Genomic DNA, 14,198 nt, shown 5'->3' with positions numbered 1-14,198 from the left:
TATATTTTAGAGTGTTGCAGCTGCACTGAATATTAGTATGGACAGGGTTACTGAAATATCTCGAACATATCATAATCATAATTAAGTAAATGAAAAGCATAATCTTGGAGTCACCGAAAAGAAACCGACCTCATACGAAGCGGGTGACGAATCAAGATCAGCAGATAAAGTTAGCACTATCAGAGATCAAATATATGAAATGTACAACATTTTTTTATAGTTTTTCCCATAAAATCATAATTTAATTCAATTATTTCAGAGGAAACAGTTAGTCTGAAAAGCATCAAAGAGGTTTAATGGAACTCTCAGGCTTTGCTTTTAAAAGAATACACCTTTTAAAAGCATATAATAAAACCAAAAAATGTATTATTTCAATTTATGTATTTGGATGAGACATGAGACAGCCATCAGTTACTTCAAACTCAGCGGAGATTCTTCAAGGAATAAGTTAGAGTGTTTAAATAGTTTTGAATGGAATTGTAATATTCCTGTACCAAAACATTCACTAGTTGCCTCAGTGATATTGGAGATGGACATCCAGTTCCAAATCTGCGCTATAAAATTCCTCATAACGGTTCAATTATGCTAAAGTCTAGCGAATGTGCTGGCCAAGGAAGAAGTAATCTTATCGTTGTATATCATGATGCTGCCCATATCATAATGAAACCTCCCGCATGCTTGACTGTAGGAAGCAATCAGTCCGGATCGGGGACTTATTTTGAGGTTATCATTACGTAAACCTGGCAGTCTGTAACAAATCATGTAAATGATGATTCATATCACATCCTTTCAATCATGAAGTACCCGGGTTTTATTAGTGCACCTCTTCTTTCGCCGCTTAGCATTTACTTCTATTATAAAAAGTTTTGCAATACTAGTCCTTCTTTGTATATTGGCTTTGTGAAGCTTTCTGGAGGTCGTAGAACCAACCGTATAATACATTGAAATATAACCTACAAGACTTGACATTTTAACTGAACAACACATAATCGTCGCATTATGTACAGGAGGGAGTGTTGCCAGTATGGACCAGGATGTACTATTATGTCTGGTGTTCATATTATTTTGTCTATCCCCTGTATATCAGAAAAAAAACAAGAACATATGATTATGAAGATTATGACGAGTCAGTATGAACAAAATGAAAAGGAAACAACCTCAATTATTTTTTATTATACGTACTATAATTAATATTTACAACAAATACGATTTGGTAATATTAAGATAATATTAATTATTAACGTGTACTAACATAGATATTTTAAAAACTTACTAAATATAATTTTAACAAATTGTCAAGGTGATTCAGCATCGAGACAATTTTTAAAGCTACTACGTGACATTAAAACGTAAATTATTGAACATAACGAGAAATGGGTAAAACGTAACATAAAACGAGTGAAAATATATGCGCGAATCTGTCACTAAAATTCAAACTCATCCACGTTATATACTCCATCCGATATTGGTACATTAAATTATACTAATTAAATAAAACAAACAATGGATGAGGTCGGCGTTATTAATAGCTAATATACGTAATTAATAATTATTGAGTTATATTATGAATTTATTTATTTATTTTATATTCATTGCATTATATTTCATAGCAGGTAAATATTTAAAATTATTAATGGAATAAGTACGAATAATTTGCCGCAAAATATTGAACAAATAGTGATTAAAAACTTTATATTTGATTAAGCTGTTAAACCAAACGCGGCTTTTGACAATTCGATGATTATACCAGGTTTTAATTTAAAATTGCGTTTTTTGCTATCAGGATATATCATTCGAAAGTCTCATTTTCTTTTTTCTAGGTTTAATTATATTTCGAATAAATATATTAGAACATATTTCTGTATTAATTTTATAAATGTTCAAATATTAATTTTACACATAGCGTGTAAAGTAAAACGCGCAAAAAATATAAATATGCTTTAATTTAATAAATTGTACAAATTATTTGACGAAAATATGAAACACTAAATTATAACAAGTCAATTGAAGAGTTCTCGGCCTGGCACATAGATGGTGCTACTAGAATTAAATCTATATGTTTTTTACTTAGCCCTAACCATCAAAAGATGCGTGTATAAATTTGACAATTGTCGGATCATTGCTTTGTGAATTATAGAATTTTGAGTGAAGCAACTTTTGTTATCGCGAAAAAAATGGATATAAAGGAATTTCGCGTATTGATAAAATATTGCTTTTTGAAGGGAAAAATACAGTTGAAGCAAAAACTTGGCTTGATGCCGAGTTTCCGGACACTGTCCCAGGAAAATCAACCTTCAAGGATTGGTATGCTAAGTGTAGACGTGGTGAAATGAGCACCGAAGGCGGTGAACGCAGTAGATGCTCAAAAGAGGTTGTTACCGACGAAAACATTTAAAAAGTCCACAAAATGATTTTGAATGACCGTAAACTGAAATTTAATGAAATAGCAGACACTCTAAAGATATCAACTGAACTTGTACATCATATCATTCACAAAAACAACGACATTGATAAATCGGAGCAGTGTTTGAAGATGATCAAGTGAAATAAAGCCAAGTTTTTGCGTCTATATGTGACAATGGATGAAACGTGGCTCCATCATTTTACTCCGAAGTCCAATCCACAGTCATCCGAGTGGCGTATGTATTTTGGGTTACGCATGGAATAATTTTCATTGACTACCTTTAAAAAGGAAGGATCATCAACAGCGACTATTACATAAGGTTTTTGGGCCGTTTGAAGGACGAAATCGCCGAAAAACGACCGCATTTGCGGAAAAAGAAAGTGCTGCTTTACCAAGACGATGCACCGTGTCAAAAATCCATGAATTGGGCTTCTATTTGCTTTCTAATCCACCGTATTCTCTAGATCTGGCCCCCAGTAACTATTTCCTGTTCTCAGATCTCAAAAGAATGCTCGCTGGGAAGAAATTCTCGTCGAATGAAGAGATGATCGACGAAACTGAGGCCTATTTTGAAGCAAAGGACAAATCGTACTACAAAAATGGTATCAAAAAATTGGAGGGTCGTTATTATTAGTGCATCACCCTTGAAGGAAATTATGTTGAATTAATTTTTTTTTAAATTTGTTTTACTACGGTACACAAGTTACAACAAGTTTGCTTAAATAATAGCTGTAATAGTACCAAATCATGTTATGTGAAATTGTTATGTTTAAATAATTTGCTACCACTTAATCGATACCTACTCAATGTTTCAATATTACTTCCTCTACTTTTAAAATGTTAACATTTATTCAATCAAGCTTGATGATTATATTAAATTATTATGTTTTAGTATAATTTTAATTAAGAATTTAAGTACAAAAACATTCTTCTAATCAGCCTGGTGTACTTATTGGTTTTGAAATATATATTGTAGGTGAGAAATATGGATAAAAGGTAAAGAGTATATAAATACATAAATGAAGTAATGAAAATATGCAGCCGTTTAAGTGAAACTAACTACGTAATATGCATAGATGGAACACATAACAAATAAAAGAAATTATGAATAAATATTAAGGTGTTTTGAAAATCAATAGTCCATCTAATGATTGTAAATACTTATAATTTATAGTTAATATAATATCTTTAATATACATTTGTAAATTGTAAAAAATAAATTGCCTAATTGTGGTCATTATTGTTTTAATATACATGCAAAAGTCAAATATCAATTTCAAAATCGTTTTTTCATATATTCTCTATATTCTCATGATATGTTTATAACATAAAAGCAAAGAAAGATTATGTATACTTATATTTGATGCCCTGAAGTTGTTATAGCTCTGAAAAGAATCTTACTTAGATATTTTGTTATAATGTTCAGTGATGTGTTAATTTAAATTTATAAATATTTATTGATTATTTAAACTTAATAAGAATTATATTTAATGAAATACCACTTGAAATAATTGGTGAGTGAGTATTAGCTCTTGAGATAGTTTGCATATATTTTAATATATTACATTTATTATTTAATTTTTTATACTAAATTACATAAAATTCGGTTTATAAATTATTTCTATCACTCTATTACCATGAGATAAATATGATTAACTAACTGATTTATTAATTAATTTAATAAATAGTTAAGTTTTACGTAATTTGTATTTTAAGCACATTTTTAGATATATTGTAGTACCAAAAATTCTTGAAATTTCAATATTCCAGAAGCGGTTAAAATAGAAAAAAACAAAGACGCATCCTTAATAAACTTGTGCTAGGTGATCATTGACCAGCAAATGAAATTAACATATACTCGGCGCAATAATAGGAAATAAATCCAATAATCGGGGAACAATGCGCATCCCCACAATTTCCAGCGATAATCGCTTTCATCGACCAATCCACGACCTACTCCAACAAGTGCCAGAGTGCATCCCTTTGCACATCGGCATTATCGTCCCAGCGGGCGTCCCATCGGTCCCGATAACCGTCAATAACGATACGACAAACAAATTGAATCTGCGGTGGCCGAAGCTGCTCCGTCCTCGCAATATCGAATTAAATTAGAGACACACGTGATCAAATGCCCGCCATATATCTGTCTTGTTTCGGGCGAGCAATTTTCGAAAGAGGATTACCTGTGCCGTGTGCCTTCGAGCAGGCAGAGTTGTTTGATTGAGTTAAATTATCGGAAACGGGACAGGTTGCGGCAGACGGTCGGGCCGCAGATCAGCCGAATAAATACGTTATTGTTTGTTAAGTTGACGGTCTGATCAATGGTTTATTTCGTAGAGGGTGCGGTTCGATATTAAATCGGTAGGGGCGCTCGTTCAGAACCGGGTTAATTATTCGATTATTTATTGCTCCGTGTCTATCAGAAATGCGGAATAATAATCCACGCTGTTCATGATCCGGTTGATCATATATAATATTTTGATTGGATGTAATATAAGTCACTTCAACGGAAAATGTACAGTCTATTCAGAATAACAGTGAACTCGCGTCATCAAGACGTTTAACGTATTGCCTATCGCAATTTCTAAATTCGTTTTAAGATCAGACCTTCATTTCCTTCTCATTTTATTCTGGCTAAAAAGAGATACAATGATATCTGATAAGTTCGAGTATGTGACCAAATCAGCGAACAAAATTTTTCCGGTTGTTATATATCACAACATTATTCAAAGCTTTAGTTATATTAATTAAAATGCAACCTTTATTTTAGCACTTTTCTGATAAATTTCAAATTTCAAATCGCTGCTGATTGTTACTATTATTGAATATTCCAACGTCACTAGACACTCAGAGTTAGAAATAGAATGCGTCTCTAATAATTTACTTGTAACAGGAATGAGATAATGGAGGCCCCCTCTTGCCAGGATTGATACTATTAAATATAAAGTTGAAGCGGGTTTTATTGAAAATACTTTTTAGAAAAATAGAGTTTCAAAGGTGTATTAATGTACAATATGTTCTTTTTTAAAATGACATTATAAACAAAAAATAATTCGTGCATGTTATTTTCAAGGTCATGACTAGGATGGCAAAGCCAGCGGTTTACAAAACCAGTCGAATGAAACGTATGTTTAGACTAAATTAATGGTTCGGCTAGGAGACCAATTTTTATATAGAATTTTTAAAAAAGTCCATTACCCACTGGAAAAATATTTCTTTTATGACTACTCTTCGGTTCAATTAATTTTTGTTATCTTAATATAATCTTAAATGCTCCTCGTAATAAAGAACAATGTATATACGAAGTTTGTATGTTTTAAGAATATGTGACTCTGATTGGTATATTGTATGTGGTCGGTAGATATCGAATCTTATGATATAATGCCTCATAAATTACACATGCTATTTGACATGCATTTTGAATGATACAATGGTTATTCCTTCAGGCCACAAGTTGCGGTTGTGATAACAATGGTAGCGTAAAAAGAAGAAGTACATTTTTATTGACAAGAACATGATGTAAGAAATGAGATAAAATAAGTTAGAAGTTTCACAAGGTTTCATAAAGCTTTAAAAAATCTTATTGAAAATATGAACATAAATATTGCCATGATATATAAAATTTACCAACGACACGGTTATCATAGCAAAAGATGTATCCCTGTCTAAGGTTGTCGAAAAAATACAAATAGCAATCAACAAGATCCACAAATGGAGTAGAGACTGGAAAACAGAGCTTAATAGCTGCAAATCTGTCCATGTTAATTTTGCGTTTCGGCGAAAAAAACAAATCTTAATTATATTACTTAACGGATACCCGATTCCTCAAGCAGAATGAGTAAATACGTCAGAATATATCTCGAAGGTAGCTTAAATCGAAACATCGTTTTATAAAATACAGAATAGACTATAAATAGATTCAATAGAATAGAATAGACAAAAAATTTAGTCGGAAAATACTCTCAACTTGATCTAAAGAAAAAGAGATTGGTTTATCGGTCAATCATAAAGCCAATTTGGACCTATGTGACGCAAATACTATAAAACATAAAACCAACTAGTAATCCAACGCACACAAAACAAAGTTCTATGACTAAATAATCAATGATTATCGCTACACAACCAATGAAGAGCTAAACGATGAGATCGCAATCAAATGGATATATGAAGTGATCCAAAATTTCACCTTAAAACATGAAATAAGGTTGCTAAATCACAATAACGTGGAAGCAATATAGCTATTGGACAACACGCAGGAAATCACATGAACATGCTTGGTGTATAAGTATATTCTTAACTTTAACTTAAGTAGTTTGAATTAGTTTTATTTTAGTTTGGAAAATACATACTGATGTATTATTCCCGTATTCGTCTTGCCTGTGTATTAATACAAATACAGCAGAACAGTCGTAATAAATTAATTTGTAAATTAAGATTGTACTAAGTATATCTACTGTAAAATGTAATTAATAAAAAATGATATAAAAATTAAAGATCATTTTCACAAAAAAACTTTATATCGAAATTCGGCACCTATATTATATGTAATAACAAGATAAAAAGATATGTATTTTTAGAAAACTGTTATACAAAGCTGTATCACATTTTTCATAATTTAGTAGATTATGAAAGCCATTTAATATATATGGTTAAACTGGTAAAGTAGATAAATACAATAAATTCATAGAAATAAACGAGTCAACTAGTATCACATTTTAATATTAATATGGTAATCATCATGGTAATATTAATATGGTAATTGGTATGGTAATGTCCACCTTATTAAATATCATAATATTCCTAAATGGAACGTTGTAAACTTCAAAAATATGTTCTAGCCGTTTAAATCTTTTCATTATCGTACAAATTAAAAACGTTAAATCTCGAACATCATTCAAACACATTTACCATATATAATGCCGGCGGAAAGTAATCTCATAAAGTTGGTTACCGTCGCCAAATAAGCCGCATACAAAAGAAAAAAGAATTATATCAAAGACGCAGAACGCGTAGCACCAGTAATATCTTACACACATAAATTTTAACGACACCGTAGACAATTTAAAACTTCAAAGAACCGTTTCACAATGAACTTGTTCGGTATTATTAAGGAGATATAAAATAAAGAATTTTCCAACAATAAAATTTAAGGAGATAAAAGGAATTAACGAGACGGAACTCTTTTAAGATCGTTTTACTCAGTAGATTTAGGTGCAAATATGTCGGTTTTATTCTTTTTATGCCGTTAGCGATATGTGCTGTTTTACGGGCATTGCTGTGATTAAAGGTACGTGGCAGTCTGTGATTTAGATTATTTAAACTTTCGTAAAATATATATGTAGGTGGTAGATATTACTTTTTAGGCAAAGTTATTTGGGGATGTTCAGGAATTTATGGCATTTTATACAACTTGCCTCATCTTGTTGAATGGAAATGCATGACTGCACACTTTTAAACTTCTTCAGAATTTTTAAACCATGTACCACTCAGCCTTAGAAACGGTTTAGGTTTGATTATTCCCATTCGTATTCAGGATTGTAATCAAAAAGTAGTAGGCGTAATATTGATGTTGTGCTAAATTCGTTTTGTCATATCAAACAACTAATAAGGAATGGTATTTCAGTTATTATGCGATAGTTTATTTGTTCTAAAACACTGGACTTGCCATTTCTAATCAAAAAATTCTGAATCAATTGAAGATATCTTATTCAAATAGAAGAATGTTTTAAAGGATTTTTCTGGAAAACGACATTAACAACTGTTTCAAAAATCGAAAATTAAAGTGCCAAAATACATTACTACCCTTAAACATGTTGGGGAATCTTAGAAACCTATCGCAATTACATAAAGTGATAAATAGTATTGGTTTATTTTCAACGATTTTTATAGAGGCTATGGTTTGTAAAAATGAATCTTTATATACGATGTTGATGATCTCGACGACATCTGAACTCTTCATATTTCTAACTTTTCTGGTTCATGCCTAAAAGTCTTTTGCAGCTTGTAATATTGAAGAGCTACCGATTGGAATATAGGTTTGGCATTTGATTTTTTGTATCACATTTGAAAACATTTGTAATACTTAGAAGAACAAATCCATATTTCCGATTTCGTACGTAGTTGGCAGCACTGCGTCCTTATAACATCTGACGATGTTGTGTTAAACGTTATTTGGAACTGACCTTTGAGCTTCAGAACGCATGAAAATATAAAGATAATGCGGCAAAGTGGACTCGAAAGTGTTCTTGTTACGTTTGTGGATGTTATCAATATCAGGAAAAATCATAGCAAATGTTAACTTAAAGATGCGAATTTGCAGTACTTTGGTTTTACTTTAGTAAGCTAGCCAAAAGTACCGAAGATATTTTATAACGAGTTCGTCAATCTATATATTTAATTTTCTGTGCCAACGTTAGGAAAAGAAGACAAAAATCATGTAGATGAGAGATACTTTTGCTCAATGACTGCAATGAATAAACGCAAAAAATAACACAGCATAAATATCCAGATGTATAATCACTATAGAAGCCAGTTCCACGTATGGACAGTGATCCATTGCCAATTTGTTTAGGTCCAATTTGGAGATGCTTCATGGGTCCCTTTTGAAGGTGTGAATGATTTTCAAAAGGGGTTTTGTGTCTATTTAATGAATGTTATTTTTGAGACGAGATATTTGTTTACAATGTAAAAGACAGGAAACGCAACGTGAAAGACAAATAAAAAACACGAATTTTCAAAGTGTGCCTTCAGAATTTCGCTAGCATTACAAAATAACGCCACTGACAAAACAAAAGTGACAAAATAAATATAAGTAGAAATATTTTCCTTTAATTTCAATAACATCATATAATTAATTTATTCCCAGAAATAAAAAAAAGGTATACAATGAAAATCACTTTCACACAGAATTTTATTAGTCAGATTGGAAAAATGTTAAGTGAATCTTTCTCAAAAATCATCTTTAAAGTAAAAATGCAAAGCATATTCTGATAAAATTCGGCATATAGTGCATGAAATAATAATATGTGACATTTCAGTTTTTTTCGTTTCAATTGCGTGGTGTTTTTGCTTTTATAAGCCGATAAGGAAAGGCAAGTATCCCCTTAAATTTGGTATATGGGTTAGATTAGAACGAGGGGGCAGAAAGAAAAATGTTACTAATTCACCTTGACATTTCCAGGTTGGGAACAATTCGCCAATAAAACGAACCGTTCCAGCTCAGCCAGTCAACGTTTCCCCTATTATCTTTCGCGCTCGTTTAGAATAACGACATTATTAAAAACGATCTTGTTAGCACACGAGAAATATATGCAGGAGTCAGTTGACGCATTCACCTGCCATTTAAACATACCGTGGCCGGGTAATTCAGTGTTCTAATGAATCGGCAATTGAGCTCGGATCAACCGAGCGGGAAACGCTCCAATTTTTGTCTTAACAAGGTCGATTGTTATCTCGGGGCCTTGCGGGGAAGTTACACCACATACCGGTGGAAAAATTACGTGTGCGTTTCCACTTATGCTAACAACCCGGGGGATTTGGGGCGCTTAAGAAAAAAATATTTCGCAGCACCGAGCCGAGAGAGAGCGCGGGATCGAGCGTTAGAATCCCATTCGAAATCGTGATCGATGTTTTTCTTTCTGCCGCTTTTTTATTCTTTTTTGGGACGTAGGTGTATCGGGCTCAGTTTTTTTCCCATCCCTTACTGAGTTTATTAGATAACAATACGTGATGCGCTAGAACAAAAGTTTCAGGAAACAGTAAAAGTAAACTAATTTTCGACAGCAACGCTTTGGTCATACGGAATAACGGTCTTAGATCCGTCACACACTAACACCTTGATTTTGAATGCAATATTAAACGCCTAAGATTTCTTTTTGCGAAAATATTGACGGCGAATTTGAGACATGCTACCATAAGTCATATCAAAAGAAATATTTTATATTTAAAGCTCAATATATGATACCGAAAACAAATGCAATGAAGCCTAACGCTCACGGACGTTAGCTCGTTGGAATTATGTACATCCTATTTGGAAAGAATCCCCATAGCAAACATTAAATGGCAGTATGAACACCAAATGAAGGAAAAAAAGGAGTTAAATTAAGGAAAACTTAGAACTTGACTTGTTTTGTTTTTCTATTTTCTCTTCATTCTCTAGATTAAATTAGAGTTTTCAGTTTAATATTTATTGCGTGTTTATATTTAAAGACGTTGTTATTATTTGTGGTTTATACGCCGACGGGCAATATAGCAGCAGGTAAAAATAGAGAATAAATTATCTAGCATAAAATATAAAATAAAAAAATTAGGGAATAAAATCCATAAAGAGTTAAGAACATTGCTTATTATTTGGTAAAGCTAACTAGCACGTTAAAAGTACATAGGACTTTCGAGTTTGATGCTCGTGTTAATTTCTGTATGTGGTGAACCAAAATCCCGGATTAGAAACCCCAACAATATTATTGAATTACTCAATGTATACAGTAGCTAATCATTGAACGCTTAAAGTTGCATTAGTTATTTGATTTGAAGAAATATCTCAAAGAACTTTCAGGCAGCCGAATTAACTTTTTCCAGGCCTTTATATGAGATGAGAAAAATAAAAAAGGAAGAAAAATAGCTACCACTCGAACTTAATAAAAATGCCATTTCGAACCATTCCAACATTGCCAAATAATCCAAAACAAGAAATTTAAAAGATATTTGGCGTATTGTGGCCATCGATGAAAACTGGATCTACTACGATAATGTCAAGTCCAAAAAATCATGTGTTATTCTAGGAGAGTCAACCACATCGATGTCGAAGCGGAATATTCATAATGTATTAATTAACTAATGTATTAATGGGCATATGGTAAAAGCAGCAAGGTATAGTATATTTCTAGCTGCTAAAATGGAATGAAATTGTTAAGGTGGATATCGGCCGACACGAATTCAATAAATTGGGTGACGTATTGTTGCAAAAGAAAACAGCAGTAGCGAGCAACAGACGCAATGTCATCTTTTTACATGATAACTCTCGGTCAGACTTTACTAAAAATACACTGTTGTAACTAGAATGAAAATTCCTCAAGCACTAACTTATTACATATTTACACTTATCACACTTATCATTATCACTTATTTACATCAATGCGACATGAGTTGGCTGACACGCGCGTATTATTTATATAGTAATAGATAGTATTTTTAAAACTTTCAATGGAATAAAAAATGGTTTTTCTACATATTTAGTTATTTTAATGTTTCTCAAATTTCATTCCCAATATTCTACTTCCTTTGTTAGCTGCTACAAATTTTATTTTTTAAGTGATTATGTTGAATGATATTGAAATTAAGATTTGGATGTGTTTTGAAAAAAATCTTGAATTCTAATTTAGTAAAATGTTTAAATTTAATCGGATTAAATTTATAAAACAGATTTAGAACGACACAGGATAATTTTATACATAAAATGTATTAATATTTTACGTAAAGTGGGTAAATGTATTTTACCAATAATGTCTATCAAACGAAAATAGGTCTGTGGTACATTAGCAAACTAAATTTCGCGCGGTGCCTATCAAACTTGTTTATCTCCTCTCGAAAATGGATTGGCACAAGTGAAAGGAATAGCACAAGTGCATCCCAAAAGTTGGTGCGACTCGGAGTAGTTAACTAATAAATAGGTTTGGATTTGGACGATCGGTCGAATTTTGACTGAGTTGGAAAGTTCGCCGTAACATTATGTTAATTTTCTTTGGCTGAAAGGGCAGAAGTTAGCGGCGTTGAAGTTAGGAACGATTTTAGAGGCTTTGTATGGAATTAATACGTGTTGGCGTACACCGAAGAGTTGCATATTAAAATACCTTTAAACTACAACGTGGTATTTATAAAAGCAAATTATTATTTTCCAAGAGAAATTATTTCAGTTTCGCTACTCCTTTTGCTGCTTATAATGAAATAAAGCCTAGATTGTGAGGCAAACAAAAGCATAGATTTCGATCCTCTAACATTTCATTAATATGATATTTTTTTAAATAGTAGTAAATCTATTCTTACTTCCAGAAGAGGCTTTTTATTCTGAAATAACAGGCAATTGTGTTTGGAATCAATTACTTGAACTAAGGAACCCAATATTGCAAATATTAAAAATGACAGATCCATATTTTATCAAGATCTAGTTTTGTACCGATTTAATGACAACCCATAAGAGTTTTGTTCAGTTTGTCACTTAATTTCTTTTCGTATGTACCAGTTTTTGCGGATTTTAGATGTTTATTAATGACAATTATCAATTATTATGAAGATTTAACCAAAATTGATTCTTACATCCTCCAAGGTGAATATTGGATTATATATTTTACGTGACAAATATCAGAAGGGTTAAAGGCTTCTTTCCAGGTTATGGACCTTAACTGTTACTTACGAGATCTATACGAATCTCCGGAGTATTCAAACTGTTGTCAATAAAACTAATTTCGATAACATATGGTTTTGTGTAGATGTAGATAGTTTATGTATACCCAGGTTGTCAATATTTGTTAGCAGTTAGGGATTAAAATTACTATTGATAGGGATCGATTGAGATAGTTTGGATATTCTATAATTGTCTCTGTTTCTTTAAATGATCATTAAGATTCCGGATTGTTGATATTTTTACTCGATTATAAATTGTTGTTCGGCATTCTATCAGCATTTGTTATTCCTCTTTTTACTTTATTATCCAGTACTATAGTATATATGGGCAATGCCTCTGATTTGTGTCTCTGTAATGTATTTATAGTTTCATTACTTTGCCATTCATAGTATGTATATTTTTCGTCGTTAACCATAAAATATTTAACTATATATTTGAGTTATTCTTGGCGTTTTATCCTAGCGAATTTCTAGTAGTGCCTCTATGAATGGATTTTCCCTTCCTAGCTTATATTTTGGCTTCATTTATCTCATAATACTTTTTGATGATATTATCTTTTAAATTTAAGAAGGTGAAGCAATCTACACTGGATATTGCACGATACAGCAGTACTGTTTTGGGTCCTCTGAATAAATAATTTATTGGATTAACTACTTCTTGTTGTTTGCATAGACTCGAGTCCACGTTGCGGGTGCTATAAGCCTTGTATGCCAGGTTGGCTTACTATATACTGTAAAGTACAACCGGCAGCTCCTCACTAAATATCTGATTAGACCTTTCCTCAGGAGGTATTCACCATTACACCAAACAGATCATGTGATTTAACGATCCACAATCACTTAACCCTTCATAAACTTATAATGTTGACTTTAGGAATCTTCCATCGTCCATCATATATAACGTATCATGTATTAGTGTTTTAAATGCATATGAATAAGTTCGATAAAAGAAACATGCACAATACTCGAAATTGTAAGTTGTCTGACAATGTTTTTTGATGCCTCAAAGTGATTGATTTTATTCATTTGCAAGAATAATATTTTGAAAAATAAATAGTTTATTTAATAAATAAGTGCGGTTGAGAAATACTTTTTTTTTAATCTGAAGTCCTAAAATATGAAAGAGAATAGCCACATATATTAGGCATATATTGTTTTAAAACATTAAAATAATTTAAAATTAATAATAGCAACATATTAGTATTATATGAATCAGTATATATTATAAGTTATATGAATCACTCACCAAACATAATTAAACTTGTTAGACAAGCAGCAGTTGTAGCTTACCTGAAATAGAAACAAATAATTTAGAATATTTCTTATATAACTATATTAGCTTATATTAAAAAAACACTATTTTACATTAAGAAAAGAATGGCCTATTAATGAACAA

General features: G+C 31.6%; 1 protein-coding gene and 1 long non-coding RNA gene across 10 annotated transcripts in view; both read right to left on the bottom strand.

The window, feature by feature from the left end:
- The window catches only part of Rbp6 (RNA-binding protein 6), a 752,769-nt gene that overhangs the window by 210,091 nt on the left and 528,480 nt on the right, over positions 1–14,198 (bottom strand). The gene's annotated exons all lie outside the window — the stretch shown is intronic.
- LOC143190994 (uncharacterized) lies at positions 10,272–14,092 on the bottom strand. Its single transcript, XR_013004373.1, has 2 exons — positions 13,283–14,092; positions 10,272–13,229 (listed from the first exon to the last, which is right to left on the bottom strand). It is a non-coding gene; the product is annotated as an uncharacterized LOC143190994 (long non-coding RNA).

This window comes from Rhynchophorus ferrugineus, unplaced genomic scaffold (assembly GCF_030347505.1).
Source record: "Rhynchophorus ferrugineus isolate W39M unplaced genomic scaffold, kcgeb_rfMv2 rfM2, whole genome shotgun sequence".
NCBI lineage: Eukaryota > Metazoa > Arthropoda > Insecta > Coleoptera > Curculionidae > Rhynchophorus > Rhynchophorus ferrugineus.
Note: the sequence above shows the minus strand (reverse complement) of the source record. Positions and strands in the feature narration are given on the sequence as shown.